Source organism: Equus caballus, chromosome 15 (genome assembly GCF_041296265.1).
Source record: "Equus caballus isolate H_3958 breed thoroughbred chromosome 15, TB-T2T, whole genome shotgun sequence".
NCBI classification, from domain to species: domain Eukaryota; kingdom Metazoa; phylum Chordata; class Mammalia; order Perissodactyla; family Equidae; genus Equus; species Equus caballus.
In genome coordinates, this window is record NC_091698.1 from 57,518,958 (window position 1) to 57,534,100 (window position 15,143).

A 15,143-nucleotide genomic window follows, 5' to 3' on the forward strand; every position below is an offset into this window, starting at 1 on the left:
TAAGGTTTGAAAATAATTTAAATAAATCTGGAGAAGCCTTGTATCTCTCAGAAGACTAGGATTTTGCTAGTTCTCACCTCATCGCTTAGTGCCATGATTGTGACTTGTGGCCAAAAACACTTCAAACACTTGAGAGTGCGTAGCGCTCCGGGTAGCTACAATTTAATGTCATTTATTTTATTTGGCTCTCTTACCAAGCCAGCTAGAAAATCAAGTGTTCACACTCAAGACCATGGGTTGGCTAAATTTTCTGTTAAGGGCCAAACCGCAAATCTTTTAGTCTTTATGGGCCATATAGTCTCTATCACAAGTACTTAGCTGTGCTGTTGTAGCCATAGAAAGCCATAGACAACATGCAAACAAATGAGTGTGACTGGATTCCGATAGAATTTTATTTATTTTATGGCTCACAGGCTATAGTTTGCCAACCTCAGAATCAGGACAGTTCAAGCAATGGGTCATGGTAAGAAACTAATGTATGCACAACACAGTATAGAGTAAGTGTTCAACAAATATATTTTAAACAAAGATGAGCATTAATTAAACTAAAAAAAAAAGATATTTTACTCAATAGCAGAAATGTGGAACTCCCTCCAAGTCAGGACCCATGGGTTAAAAAAGAAATCACTGTTTTAGTGACTTCTTATAATTAGCAAAAATAAGTAGTAGATGAATATTGACGGGGACACGGAGGAAAGATAGGCAAATGCACCCCGTTTACAGAAGGTTAGTGAAAGGCAAACTGCTCTGCATAATTAGCCATAGAGAATGCCACCATATTATGACACCATGTAACAACATAGGTTTACAATTGTGCCCTCCTGCTGTTGAAATAAGGGAACATTGAGGAAAGTGTTGGCTATGTCAGCGTGATGTGAAATGTATTTCTCAAAGATATGCATCAAAATGAGCAGCTTTTTTAAAGTTATCTCACTTGAAAGAATCAGCTTCAATTATCTCATAAATAAGCACCAGATTTGGGAAGGAAAGATATTGGTCTCAGTCTTGGTGCTGTTTCTCGCCTTGTAGCCAGTTTCCTCGTCAGTATTACGAGGGTTGGCCCAGATGATCCGTGGCAGTCAAACCCTGACTCTAAACTTCTATGATTCCAATGCTGGCTTCAAATATTTGCTTTTCAGTTCGAGGATCCCTGACTTTTTCTGTTATGCTTTTTAGCTAAGGGTGAAGTGTTGAGCTGCCTCTGTTTTCTCCTTTACTAAGCAAGTTTCTATTCCACTCCCCCCACCCCACCCCAACCCCTCACAGTAAGAGTCTCGTCTTAAATGTGAGGGCAGCCCAACTCCCCACAGGTGGCCGGGAACAGGACACACAGTCAGGACAGCAACCAAGGACCCCTCTCCAAAGTCATCCTGGGCGTCCTGAGCAGTTCTCAGATGGAGGGGCTTTCCCTCTCAGTGTCTGGACCATTGCCAAGAAGATCTGTCCAGCTGTAAGCCTGATTTTATATAGTTATTTTCATTTATTTTTTATTTCACAAGATGTAAACGAATCTGTTTAACTAGGAAATCACGTCCCTTGAAAGTGATTATAACCTAATTTGACATGCAGTATTTGTACACTTATTCTAGTGTTATGATGCATTCACTGTGTTTACATAAATAGAAATTTCTGCATAATTACTACAAGATCATGTAAAGAGTTAATCACATGAAATCCCCCAAAATCTCATTTGGGTGAATTTTTTTTTAATTTGAAAGTAAAATTTCCTTTGGAAATAAAGTGAGCCCATTTCCAAAATATTCTATAAATTTTCTTTGAGAGTCTTACAAAATCATCTACTTCTTCATTCATTTTTCTATGCTCATTAATTGAGACAGAGAATTTACTGTTTCCCTAATATGTGCCAGATACCAACAAAGATAAAACAGACATGTGTCTTGCTTGCAAGAGCATTACATGTAAACAAGTCTGGAACCATTTCTTGGAGAAGCTTGAAGCTCTGCCTTGAACTTGTCTGCTTAACTTTGATAATCCTTGTTTTCTTCATGAAAAATGCAGTGGAAGAAATATACAAGAATGATTCACATAGAAAGAAATATCAAGACAAGAGAGGAAAAATTAGCCTGAAATTTTAGAGAAAGAGCTGCAAATATTTTAAATTTTTCCTCTTTTATCTTATATTAGCAAGGAAACAAATTTCCCCCAAATCAGAATATTTTACTAAAACTTGCAAGAGACAATCACATAAAGAATGATCGAGCCAATAGTTCTATACCTCTGCACTAATTTAAGTAAGACCTATCTGTTTATCTTCCCAAGTTAAATAAAATGCTTCTCTTTGCACTTATTCCCTTCCATTCATTCTGCTTGCACCATAGGTTCAGCTCTGTCTTAGCATCTTAGAGGGTTAAAAAATTAGGTAAAAGATCTGCTCAAGTACATCAAGCTGTATGTATAGTGAAAAGAGTGCTAGAAAATCATTGACAATGGCATCTGTTTTATAAAGGTGAGGACACCACTGCATGTGTAGACTTTACAAACACCATCTTCTCTTGTCACTTTCACTGGATGCTTCACACTCAGGTGAACCAAGGATAAGCAAGTATCTTCATTTCTTCTAGGAGTGCTATTCCTCCAGCATCATGTTCCAAACCTCTCAAATTCTTGGGCTCTTCTCTTATTGTGTTATCTAGAAGACAAGTGACATTGAGACATAGTTATAAAGTAATGTCTTTAATGAAATAGAACAATTATTTTTATAGATTGAGTTCCATACAATTCCTATCCAAAATTGTCGGAAAAATGGAAAGAGATTCAGGAATGAAATGGATTATAGCAATTACCTCTGATCCCCTAAAAAATATCCAAGTCACTGTTTTAAACCTAGGGTACCAATACTTCGATGAAACTTTGTTCGAATCAATGTATGCTAACTAAAGTCCCTAGTATGCCTGATGGTCCATGAGTTCAATTAGTTTATTTCAAAAGAAGAAATAAAAGGACATATCATTTGGCAATGAAATATTGTTTATTATAATGGGCATGGTATTATATCACTATGTGTTCAGCTATTTATTTCTAAACTTTTCTATAATTGAATTATTATTAAACCATCAATTAGGGAACCCTTAAAATATAATATCCTATAGGTAAACTAATTATGTATAGCCTACTTGCTATATAGGTTTTTCATGCATGTCCAAGTCCATTTTGTTCTCCCATTACAGATGCAGTATAGGCTCATCACGGTGAAGGATCATAATAACGTACTTTGGATCCTAGTTCTGTTATTAGCAGCACGTTCCTAGCAGCAAGTTACTCAACCTTTCTGTGCTCTAGTTTCTTTTTCTCTAAAATGGGATTAACAGTTCGCATTGTTGTGAGGATTTGAATAACTCATACACAGAGGGCACTTAGAGCAGTGCCCGGCACACGGTAAGGATGCAGTAAATGTTTGCTAGTTGTAGTGGAAGCAGCAGTGATCACACTGGCCTTGGATGGCATTTACATACATTCACTCTATATTTTCCTTGTTCATTTGTTCAGACTATTCCCTCAATCCCAAGCCCTTGTGAAACATTATCAATGTCAATAGGAGCCTAAGGTAATGACAAATTATCTACTGAAGTGCATGTTTTCTTCCCAACCCCCAAATCCCCACTACATTTCTGTCTTCCATCAATACAGCTAATTGTGAAGTGACTGTGTTCATGAGCACTTGTTTAATTGCATATTTGATGTTCCCAGTGGATTTGCTAGACACCAGTATGACATTAACTATGAGCAATATATAAAACTGCCTGATAAAAATTTCTTTTTACTATCCACTTCTCACCTTTGGCCTACTTTCCTTTCTTAGTGACCCTCCTCTTCCAACCCAGACCACAGAAGATGAGTGTGTGTCAAGCGTGGAATTTCCAACTTTTTCCTTCCCTCCCCTTCCCCCAATAAGTACTTATTAAACTCCAAAGGTAAGTTTACTTATTTTTAACATGAATTCTTTGTTTGCAATAATCATCTTAGGAAAAGAAATGATTTCTCCTGCTGTATCTATAGCATTTTCATAGTGTCACGTCTAAGCCTCTCGATACAGTCTCGTGGTAATGCCAGAGGTTTCTGAGGAGTCTTCTCAGAGGCAGGGAAGTCCGTAAGAGCAGCACATGCCCCAATTTTGAGGCGACTGCCTGAGTTTTCACGTGCTGTCTCCCCTGCCTTCCGAGAGCAGATCTGATGTTCTCTTCCTCCAGGTCCCTGTTGATTTCCCGAACTGTGATGGTGCAGCTTGAAACGGCGAGGGAATGGGGTAGAATTGGAGTTATCCAAATCAAAAACATGTCAATGAGACTCACAATCCAATAATAGATGCTCTATGAGGCCTCCCTGAGGGTTGTCAGGTTTTCAGCACAATATTAGTTGGTTAGTTAACATACTCTACTGTCTTCATTTAAAAGCTTTACATCTGGAAGATTTGCTTCATTTTACTAAATCGGACACCTTGAAAATGGAATCTCTTTTGTTCTAACTTGTATGATGAGGGGAAAGCCTCCCCCTATATCAGTGCTCTTTCCACAGTGGAAGATAACGTGGCAATGTCTGTGCCTGGTCTGCTCATTAAGGTGTTCATAGAATCTTTTAACGTAGATACTCTTCCTCTCAGATTTTTCAGTTGAGGGACATGAGAAATAGAGTTTTTCTTTTTGTTTTAATTTTTTCTAATTTCTAAAGTGCAACATTTTTGGATTTGAGAAACCCAAATAAAAGACAAGAAATATCAGAAATATCTTCCTAAATATTATATTGATTCCTAAATAAGCTTAGGAAGAGCTTTTTTCAAAACAAGATTAAAATTTCTCTGGCTCACCTTCTGCAAATGTAACTTGCTTCTGCTGGGGCACACCCAAAGGGGAAAAAAGTGATAGATGTGAAATTTATAAAAAGTGACACACATGGAAAAAAGCAATGCTTCTAATAAATGATGTATTATTATAAGAGAAACAAAGTGATTGAATAATGTCACTCTAATGACTTTTCTCCACCAGCTCAAATATCTCTCCCAGCATTGCTTTTGTTCAGGTTTGTTTTCTTTTCTTGGTAGAACTACTTACAATATGAATAACCTACATGAAGACATTTACCAAGGTGACTAACTACCTTCTGTTAGGGTGTCAAACTGCCCCAAATTGGAAGACTGAACAAGAATCTGGATGTTAGAGTGAGCACATTCTGGGAAATACTGATAGTTATTCTCATCCTAACTGTACATTCTCTGAATGCAGAGCCTTTGAGAAATTCTCGCCAAGGCCTGAGGACCATTTCACAGATCACCTTTCTAAATTTTACAGTGAAAACAAGCGGGACTGGAATGAATCAACATGTGTAAAGGGACTGCTAGGCAGCTCTCCTCTCTCCCTAGATCTCAATGATCGTTACAAAGATCAAGCTTGCAGTCATTCCTCCAGCTTTAAATTGTCGTTTGACCTATGGCAAATGTCGTCAGTTCCTGGGGCCCTATCTATTTCTATTGCATGAGAAGAAATCCACCTTATTTATCATAGGGATCAAATATAAGCAAGAGATACAAATGTGGTTGAAAATTTACAAGTTCCCGGTGATCAATATGAATAACAATTTTTGGTATTATTTAGTATAAAAAATCATTACTAATAAGTATCTACAAACAGGCTTTGGGGCTGTAAACACATTTCTTATACCAGATTCCTGATTTATCCATTTGTTATCTAATTAATATGCCATAAAATATATAGTCATCTTGATGCCATACATCCTTGAAGCACTGACATCCGCTTTTGTAGAAAAGGCCGTTTCACATAGTTTTCTGTTATAATAGCTGAATTTGTTTCTTACTGGAATTAAATAGGGTTTCTAGAGTGAGGGCAAAAATAACACCTATTTTCATTTTTCTATGACTTCAAAGCTACGATCTAGCAATGACTACACAACCTTCCTAAAGGAATAGGCTCTGAATGTTGGTTCATGGGAATCAGTCATAAGGATCTTGCAATGATATTCTTGAGTCACAAGTCTTTTTAAAAGACTATTTAGCATGGCTTGGCCCACATTTACTAGGCAAAAATTAGGCACTGTCCTGAGCCAGAAGGAGAAACTAGAGTATAGCTAGTGACACTTGTAGGGTAGTATTGAAAGGGGCCATTCCAATATTCTAGGCTTTCCCATCACCCGTGTCACTGCTTTGGAGTCACAAAACAGAGTTCGTATATAGCCTTAGCCATGACAGTATCTTCTGAAACTTTGTTTCTGATGCATCTTGATAGATAGGTCAATCACCCATTTGGAGGTAAGACCAGAATTGTGTGTTTATTTTGTGTCCTGTAGTTTGAGTTATAAAAAATTCAAAACAAGCCCAACACCATTTGCCAATGAGTTGGCTTGTTTGTGGATGCTTTGCCTAGCATGGAATGTCTACGCACCTTATTCTCAATCTGAGGAGCTGTATCTGAAGTGTCTGCAAATGGTAAATTACCATCTGATGTGTGATACCAAGATTCATAATCCTACAATTGATCAGGTCATGCTGGATACTGTTCATAATAAGCTACAAGTTTGTGTGGTTTAATTGGATAACCTAACATTTGTAAAGAACTTAGATGAGGGTCTGGTGCATAGCAAGCTCTGAATTAAGTTAGACTCTAAGTGTGTGTCATGGAACCATACATCTTAGATAGAAATGGCCTTAAATGTCATCATATCCAGCCTCTGGCCTGTGCATAATCAATGTCATATTGAATTATTGTCTCCAACTTTTCATTCTCCTTTATTATATATTTACATGATTGGCATGGTCTCATGATGCTCAGAGTATATTTCCCCATTCATTCACATTGAGCTGGCCATATGACTTGCTTTGGTCAATGGGATATTACAGGGAATTTTTGAGAGCAGCGTTTAAATATACTTGTGCAGTTGGACCTGCAATCTTGCACTTCTATCATTGCCATGAGAAGAACATTCCCCAATTGGTCATCATCCCTTCAACTTAGCCCCAGAATGAGTAGAGCTGTCCCAGTTACTCTACAGTCCTAAAACGAGCTGCCTTGGTTGACCCACAGATGAATGAATCAGAGGCAATCTGATGAAAAATAATCTGTATGCTACTGAGTTTGAGAATGATTTGGTGTACATCAATGCTGTGGCAATGGCTGACTGGTACTGTCAGTGTAAACTATTACTTCACATTAGCTGTGAGACATCCAAAACCTAGAGAGTAAGTGTATTAGTTTGCTGGGGCTGCCATAACAAAGACCACACGCTGGGTGACTTAAACAACAGAAACTTATTTTCTTGCAATTCTGGAGGCTAGAAGACCAAGATTAAGTTGTTGATAGGGTTGGATTCTTCTGAGACATGAGGAAAGAATATGTTCCAGGCCTCTCTCCTTGGCTTGTCGATGGCCATTGCTCCCAGTTTCTTCACGTGGTCTTTCCTCTATGCATGTGTCTATGTCCTAATCTTCTCTTCTTTTAAGGGCACAAGTCGTTTTGGATTAGGGTGCACTCTAGTGATCTCATTTTAACTTAACTACCTCTTTGAATACACTATGTTGAAATGCGGTCATGTTCTGAGGCACTGGGGGACTTCAGCATATGAATTTTGAGGGAACACAATTCATCCCATAATAGTAAGTTATATACGAGTCATCCAGCCAGTACATGGGTTTGTGGGTTTCTAAAGACAAAACCAACTTTGTCTACATCATCTTAATTCCAGTCTTGGGTTAATGATTGCTGTTTGGACCCTATGATTCACTTTTTTTCACAAATTAACATCTATGTGGTTTTGCTACCTAATACCACATGCCTGGAAACTTAAGCTTTATGGGTGGGTGAGCATGGAGGAGCATGTTTCAGGGAGCAGAGCCTGAATATAATACTCTTACAATGCCATGTACTTTCAGGGACTATAGCATTGTGTTCTGACTAGAAGGATTGTTCTGGACCTACCAATTTTCTTAATAGTAAGACAGCAACAAACATGACATTAAAGTAAGTTGTCTAATTGCAAACTAATTCATCTGGCAATTGTTTAGCACATAACTAGACAAATGTGGATGTAAATGTCCATCAAACCTAACTGCTTGTATGGCAGGAAACTCCTGGTATGAAGGGAAAACCTCCAAGTATGTACCGGGAAATGCCTTCAAATAAGTAAAGTTGGCAGTGTCTTGACTTAGGATGAACACCTTGAAAAGTTGCCATGTGTGAAGTTCATCTTAGGCAAACCATTAGTTATCAAGTTGGTCAACGGCAGTGGGGCTTTCAAATAAACGGTACTTCATTTCAGGGTTGTGGAGGATGTCAAGGAAAGAAAGTGAGTCCACTTAAATCACTTGGAAAAAAGAAATATCCAAAAGACGTTTGCATGTCTGCTTTGTGCCAAGAACTGGGCTGTCTGAATGTGCCTGCTCTCAAGGCTGGTGGGCAGGTCAGATGCATACCTCAGTCATTATAAGACAATGTTCTGCTTAATAGGGGCACATACAGGAGAGCCTTAGGAGCACATTGACAGGACCACAATTTGGGGAGATACTGAGGAAAGCTTAAGAGAAGGTAACATTTGACCAGGCTTTACACAAGGAGATCACAGGTAGAAAAGAGGGGCAAGTCATGGACACTTGAAGGTACATGACGTATTCAGGGAAGAGCAAGTGGTTTGGAGCGGTTTATAGCAAGAGAGGTGTGAGGGGACTGAGAGAGAGATGGAAATTAAGGTTTGAAAGTAGGGCGGGGACAAATGGTGAAGGGCCTTGTGTACATGCAGAAGTGTCCAGACATTGTCTTTTGGACACCAATATTTCTTTTTTTTAACTTATTTTTCTCCAGCTTTATTGAGACATAATCGACACATAACACTGTGTAAATTTAAGGTGTACAACGTGTCATCTTGATACATTTATAAATTGCAAAATGATTACCGTCATAGTATTAGCTACTGCCTCCATCCTGTCACACAGATACCATTTCCTTTCTGTGGTGAGAACATTTAAGATCTACTCTCTTAGCAGCATTCAAGTATATAATACAGTATCATTAGCTATGATCACCATGCCATACAGTAGTTCCCCAAAATTATTAATCTGATAGCTGGAAGTTTTTTCCCTTTGCCTGGTATCTCCCCATTTTCCCCATCCTCTAACCCCCGGGAACCACCACTGTACTCTCTGTTTCTCCGAGTTTGTCTTTTTCAGAATACACATATAAGTGATATCATACAGTATTTGTCTTTCTCTGTCTGAGTTACTTCCCTTAGCATAATGCCCTCAAAGTCCATCCAACTTGTTACAAATGGCAGGATTTCCTTCTTTCTCGTGGCTGAATAACATTCCCTTGTGTATAGATAGATAGACAGATAGATAGATAGATATACCATATCTTCTTGGATACTTGAATCAGATTTCATCTTTTTAAACCGAATACTTCTGGTAGTAATGTGGCAGAAGACCCAGAGGGACACACTGGAACTATATTTTGAGTCCAGCAAACTATGATGAAAAGGTCAACTAGAGCAATGTCAGCAGAGACAGAGAGTGGAAGACAAAGTTAAGAGACTTATAAGATGCAGAATTAACAAGATGTGGTAATGAATTAGACACAGTGTCTGAAAAAGGAAGAGGTTTTCCTTTCTTACCCTTCACATAGCTTTATTGGTGTTGCAAAACAAGATTTTGCTGAAATTGTTAGATGTTTTCTCCATATTTAAAAAAAAAGTCTCCATGGCTATGAAGATTTCCTATAGATAGTATAGAAATGCACCCCTCACTCTTGCTGTTGAAGAAAAAACTGTTTATTCAATCTCTGATTCTATAACTTGTTTACATTGTCAAGTTAGATGAAAGTGAAATTACAAAGACAACTGTCAGCACTTCACTCCATCAATGACATGACCAATTTCTTTGCTGCATAGGATAATAGTTTTGAATATTTTCTTAACTTTTTATGCTATTCACAGAGGAACAGCTACACACCCAAGACACCTTCAATTTGTATTAACATTTTGTCCATCACTTTCTTAAGTCTCGACAATCAACCCAACACTTTCCCAAGCCCTGATTTGCAGCATGTGCTCACTTTCAAGGTATGAATGCTCCCACCCTGGCTGAGTTCAAGCTACCAGTATGACACCATTAACACAAAGGAGGGAAAAGATGTGCAGTATCACCCCACCCTGTAGTATTCTTAGCACAGAAATACAATACACCTAAATAGTCTCAAGAGCATAGACGAATGTGGTAAGATAATTAGGAAGGGATAAGTGTTGAATATACATTACCTGTGTTTGTAATATAATTTATCTAATCCTATGTTTTCCTTATTTGAGTTTTAATAGTAGTTGTACCTAACAACCAGCTCATAAAATTCCCAAAGTTTTAACCATCAGTTATCACAGTCCAGTACAAGTTGGCCTCAGCACACCACTACTCCTGTTAAACACACACTGAGGGTTAGTAGAGAGCTCTGAGGCACTCAGTCAGAAACCCAGGGTGAAGAGGTTCTACTACCTTCTAGAGCTGCATAAGCCATTCCCTGTACCTGGCATGCTCTCATCCTGTCTTGGAGTTCTCAGCTCGAAAATCTCTTCCTCAGAAAGACCTTCCTTGATTTCCCAATCTAAATTAGCTCCTCCTTAGTACTTTCTCATAGGAACCCACAGTACTGGCTACAAGTTCATTAAGAGTCTGTATGCACATGTTCAATGTCCATCTTCCCTACTAGACTGGCAATTCACGAAAGCAATACGTTTAATTTGTTCAGTATGTGTAATTTGTTCAGTATGATATATTCTGTACCTATGTAGTGCCTGACACACAATAAGTCCTCTTGGAGAGAGGAAGGAAGGAAGAGAGAGAACAAAAGAGAGAAAAGGAGAGAAAGAAGGGAAGGAGGAAGGAAAGAAGGAAGAGAGGAAGGAAGGAAGGATAGAAGGGAGGGAAAAAGTTAGTCAAGCTAGCATGTTTTCATTTTAACACATTTTGTCACTGACAAGCCATGTGACCTTGAGTAAGTTGTGTAACCTCACTGCGTCATTTTTCCTGTCTATTAAATGATTCAGCCTCATCAGAAATGGGAAGATAACAGGGGAGGGTTTCGTATCATGTAAGAGTGCAATCTGCTCTCAATACTAGAGACAATCTCTGCATTTTCAGAGAGGAGGAAAGTTGGAGTAGAAGGAAAGAAAACCTAGAAACAAGCTGTTCCTACTCTGGGGTTGGGTATCTGGGAGTAGACAGAGGGCAGGGGACAAAATCCTCAGATAACTTTGCTTTCTGAGAACAAGGAAGACCCATCTAGGGAGATAGGAAGCCTATTGAGAAGATGGCACTGCATGGTCCTTCTAGGCAGATGGGCTCCTGAACTTACCCACCCCAAGCATCACACAGACACCGTGATTCTCCAGTGAAGGGGTGAAGGAGAGGAGCACAAAGAGGCCCTGGGATGCCTGATAGGTAAGAACAAGGCATACCTCAGTGGTGATCTGTATAGATTGGTGACTGTGGCAGGACTGACACATCCCTGCAGATGGATGCCAACCAATGGCAGATGCCCCATCCCCTCCAGCCAGCTCCATCATCTTGGTACTCCTGAAGGCCCCAGAAATGAGAGACAACCTTGGGGCTTTGAGGGGAGGAAGTTGAAATGACTGAGATTACATTTCTGCCTCCTGCAGAATGGGGCCTTGAAATAAAAAAATAATTTACTTAAAAATAGTTGCATTTTCTTGCATACCTGAATTTGTACATTGAACTCCAAACCTGCCACCTGATAATTTTGATTAATTTCCTTTGTCTTCCACCTCATTGACCGTGTGCTTTTTGCTCCTCTCATCCCTCGCTCTTGACTGATTCTCTGCCTCCATCTATCTTCTCTCCATTTCTTCCTTTCATTCCTCTTTCTTTCTCCAGTATCTTCCTCCAGCCTTTTCCTTTGCACCCTGCACTGCCTTCCAGCCCACGGCATCCAGAGTAAGAGAAAGTAACCCTGAAATGAAGGCACAGGCTGGTCTCTGCCTTCATTGTGAGCCCCTCAGGCTCTGCTGCCTCTGCCATGTTTCCTGATGTTTTATAACTTCTCTCCTTCTCACCTGCACCTCAGGGACTTTCCTGCAGGCTCCTTTTTCCTTTCTATGTTGGTCCTTAGGATTCCTCTGTGATTTCACTAATTAAAACATTTCCAATAAGCAGAACACCTTAAAAAGAAAACAAGACCTCTGTGCCTGTGATGTAATGGCCAAAATTCTTCAGCTGATTTTCACTACTTCTCCAAAATGGAAGATTCCACACCATCATTGCCCTCACTAGTCTCTCATATAAGCCCTTCTCTCCAGATGGAGCTGGATATTTACTAAATTCCTACACCTCTTAGTCTTATCCAATTCACTGCTTTTGCACACACTGTTCCCCTACTTAGTGACTCTCTCGTCCTCTCCACCTGTGTTATTATTATCGTGTGTGAAGGAATAGCCAGAGGTGTTTCTGAACACTTCCTCTCCACCCTAGCCCAAAGAATCACTCCCCCAACTTCCAACCCTTACAGGCTTTATCCTTCTTGGACTCTAACCATGCACTGTCATATAAAGTTATTTATCTTTGTCCCGTATACATTTTCCCTCCTGAATGAAATTATTGGCTCTTCATAGTCAGGGCCATATATTTTTTATTGATAATATTATTATTAACAATGAAAAAGTGTTACATATGTAGCAGGTTCCTCCTTTAAGATGCATTGAATAACATATATATTGAATGAATCAATGGTATCAACTTAATATGTTTATTAATTGAATAATTAGATATGGAAGGAATAAAGCAAGTGTGTAGTGAATAAATGGATGTCTGAAATGAAGCCAACAGACTGCCCAGATGTTCTCACCCATAGGGGAAGTTCCACAGTTCCAAGTCACAGTTGGATGATATTTACAAGGCTTACTACCATCTTTACTGACTTATCTCAAGTTTTCACTAATATCAGAAATAAATGTTTTTGTCATGCAGCCTAATTTACAATTCATGGCATATATGAGCATTTTATTCATAATACGACTACTTATAATAATTGTTTTGTTTTAATACAATTTAACTCAGAGTTACTATATAAAAAGCATTAGATTTTTTTTTGATGGCCCAGTAAAGCCAAATGTATTTCAGAAGCAAATCTAGGCCAGAGGGCATTATTTTACGGATGAGGACATGGGGCTACAGAGAGGTTAAATAATATGTCCCCAAGACACACAGCTAATTGGTAAAAGGCTAATTGGTCTGGAAGACAATACCTGAGTCCCCATACCATATTCTTGTCTACGTCCTGCTTCCTCTATTAATGAAATAACGAAAGGATAATTTTCAATATGGATATTCTCCCCTTCCCCAAATTTTTAAATGCTATAAATGTTTACAGCATAATCTATGTGATGCTGTGAGCAGGAGAAGCGTAACTTCCAGCACCCGAAGCAAGTCCATCTGGCAGTTCCTGTCAGCTCAGGTAGGATTGAAATTGGTGTAAACACATGGTCCAGGACCAGGAAAACATGGGACACTCAAGCTGAGCTAAAGTCAGTGCTGGGGTTCCAACAATGAAAGTGCAGGAGTGACCACGTTAAAAGGAACCACCACACCCCACCCCACATTGGCTTCCTCAGGAAGCATCTACCATCCTCAAGTAGCCAGCCCTCCTTAGTTAAAGGCTTTTGCTCACTCCATCCCAGTCACCTTGACTCATCTGACTTTAAACTTGTCTCAGCTCTCTGTTGAGAGGAGGCCTAGCGTCTTGGTCCTCCAACGTCATATGTATATCTAAAAACAGTAGCCTGCTGTTGACAAGGACTTAATCCACTAGCACAGGTAGGTGATACAGAAAAAAAAAAACGTGGCTAATGAACCAAAAGATTAGATTCCAGGGATAATCCTGCTGTTAGCTAGCTGTATGGATTTAAGATTATTTATTCAGTCTACACATTTGTATCAAAAGGGGATTGGACTAGAAAAATGCTTTTCAAATAGTGTTCCCAGGAATAGTGGGATCTTCCAAAGGGGCCTCTCTGGCTTTATCAGCTGACTTTTCAGGTTAGGCATCCACGCCTCCCAACCCGACTTCAACCAGAGCTGTTCGATTTTAATCTGCTTTATACATCAATATCCTGCATAATGCTTAATTGGAAAAAATAAATAAATTCTCCCTAAAAACAATGCCAATAAAAACAAACAAAATAACATTTGAAATCCGCTGAAGTAACTAATCTCTAAGGTATCTACCAGCTCCTTCAATCCATGAGACTTGGGAGCAGGCTGGGCCTCATGATTCTTTTCATATCACACCAGGTAGGTCTGACCCTGCCTCGGATCAGTCTGTATTGCTGAATGTACCCACCACAGAGATTCTGAGAGCATCTCTTCTTCCCCTTGAGGGACCTGTAGGCCATAAGCAGCCCAGGATTCTAGATTCAGTCAGAAGAGCATGGATAAAATAAATTCCTTGCAATTTTCCCTAGGCCTTAGATCCACTGTGAAAAAGCTCTGGGATCTCACGAGGGGCTGATTAAACAAGTTTAATTCAATTCAACTCATTAAACATCAATTATATACTATCCATTAGCTTGGTACTGTTATGTTTTGGGGCTATTTTGTTGTTGTTTATTTTTGCTATTTTTTTTTTTGTTTTTCCATACTTAAGCCAGAAACTGCAACTCCCACATCTGCATAGAGTAAGAAAACTTAGGGACTGATGTCCTTTTCTCCTTTACATATTTCCAACCAATTATTCCAATCTCTGCTTGATAACAACTGAGCATCTATTACCGAACTGGGTGCAGGGATAAATGGAAGAAAAGTTGAAAAGATATGGTCCCTGTCTTCAAGGATTTAGAGTGTGTCTGAGAGAAAAAACGTCCACACACAACACCAGCAGGTAACAGAGGAAGAGCGCTAAATTAGCTACAACATCTGCCAAAGGTAAACACTAAATTTGCTTGACAGTATAGAAAGGTGAGATCGGGCAAGCTGGAGTTGTCAGGGGTCTGACCTGTTTGTTGAAGGGCTAAAAGAAATTGGACACAAAGAGAGAATGATCCCTCTGGGAAAGGGGAGAAAGTGGAAGACAAGCCCCAAGCAGCACTAAGGAGACCAGCTGCTTTGGAGCGGAAGTTGGTGATGTCAG

At 39.3% G+C, this 15,143-nt stretch overlaps 1 long non-coding RNA gene across 4 annotated transcripts in view; it reads right to left on the reverse strand.

Annotated features, from left to right (window-relative positions):
- Nucleotides 1-364: 364 nt before the first annotated feature.
- Nucleotides 365-15,143, reverse strand: part of LOC111768098 (uncharacterized) — a 592,572-nt gene continuing 577,793 nt past the window's right edge. For all 4 annotated transcript variants that reach the window (XR_002800153.2, XR_011426439.1, XR_011426438.1 and 1 more), the window contains one exon: nucleotides 365-2,650. This is a non-coding gene — a long non-coding RNA (uncharacterized lncRNA). The remainder of the gene's footprint in view (nucleotides 2,651-15,143) is intronic.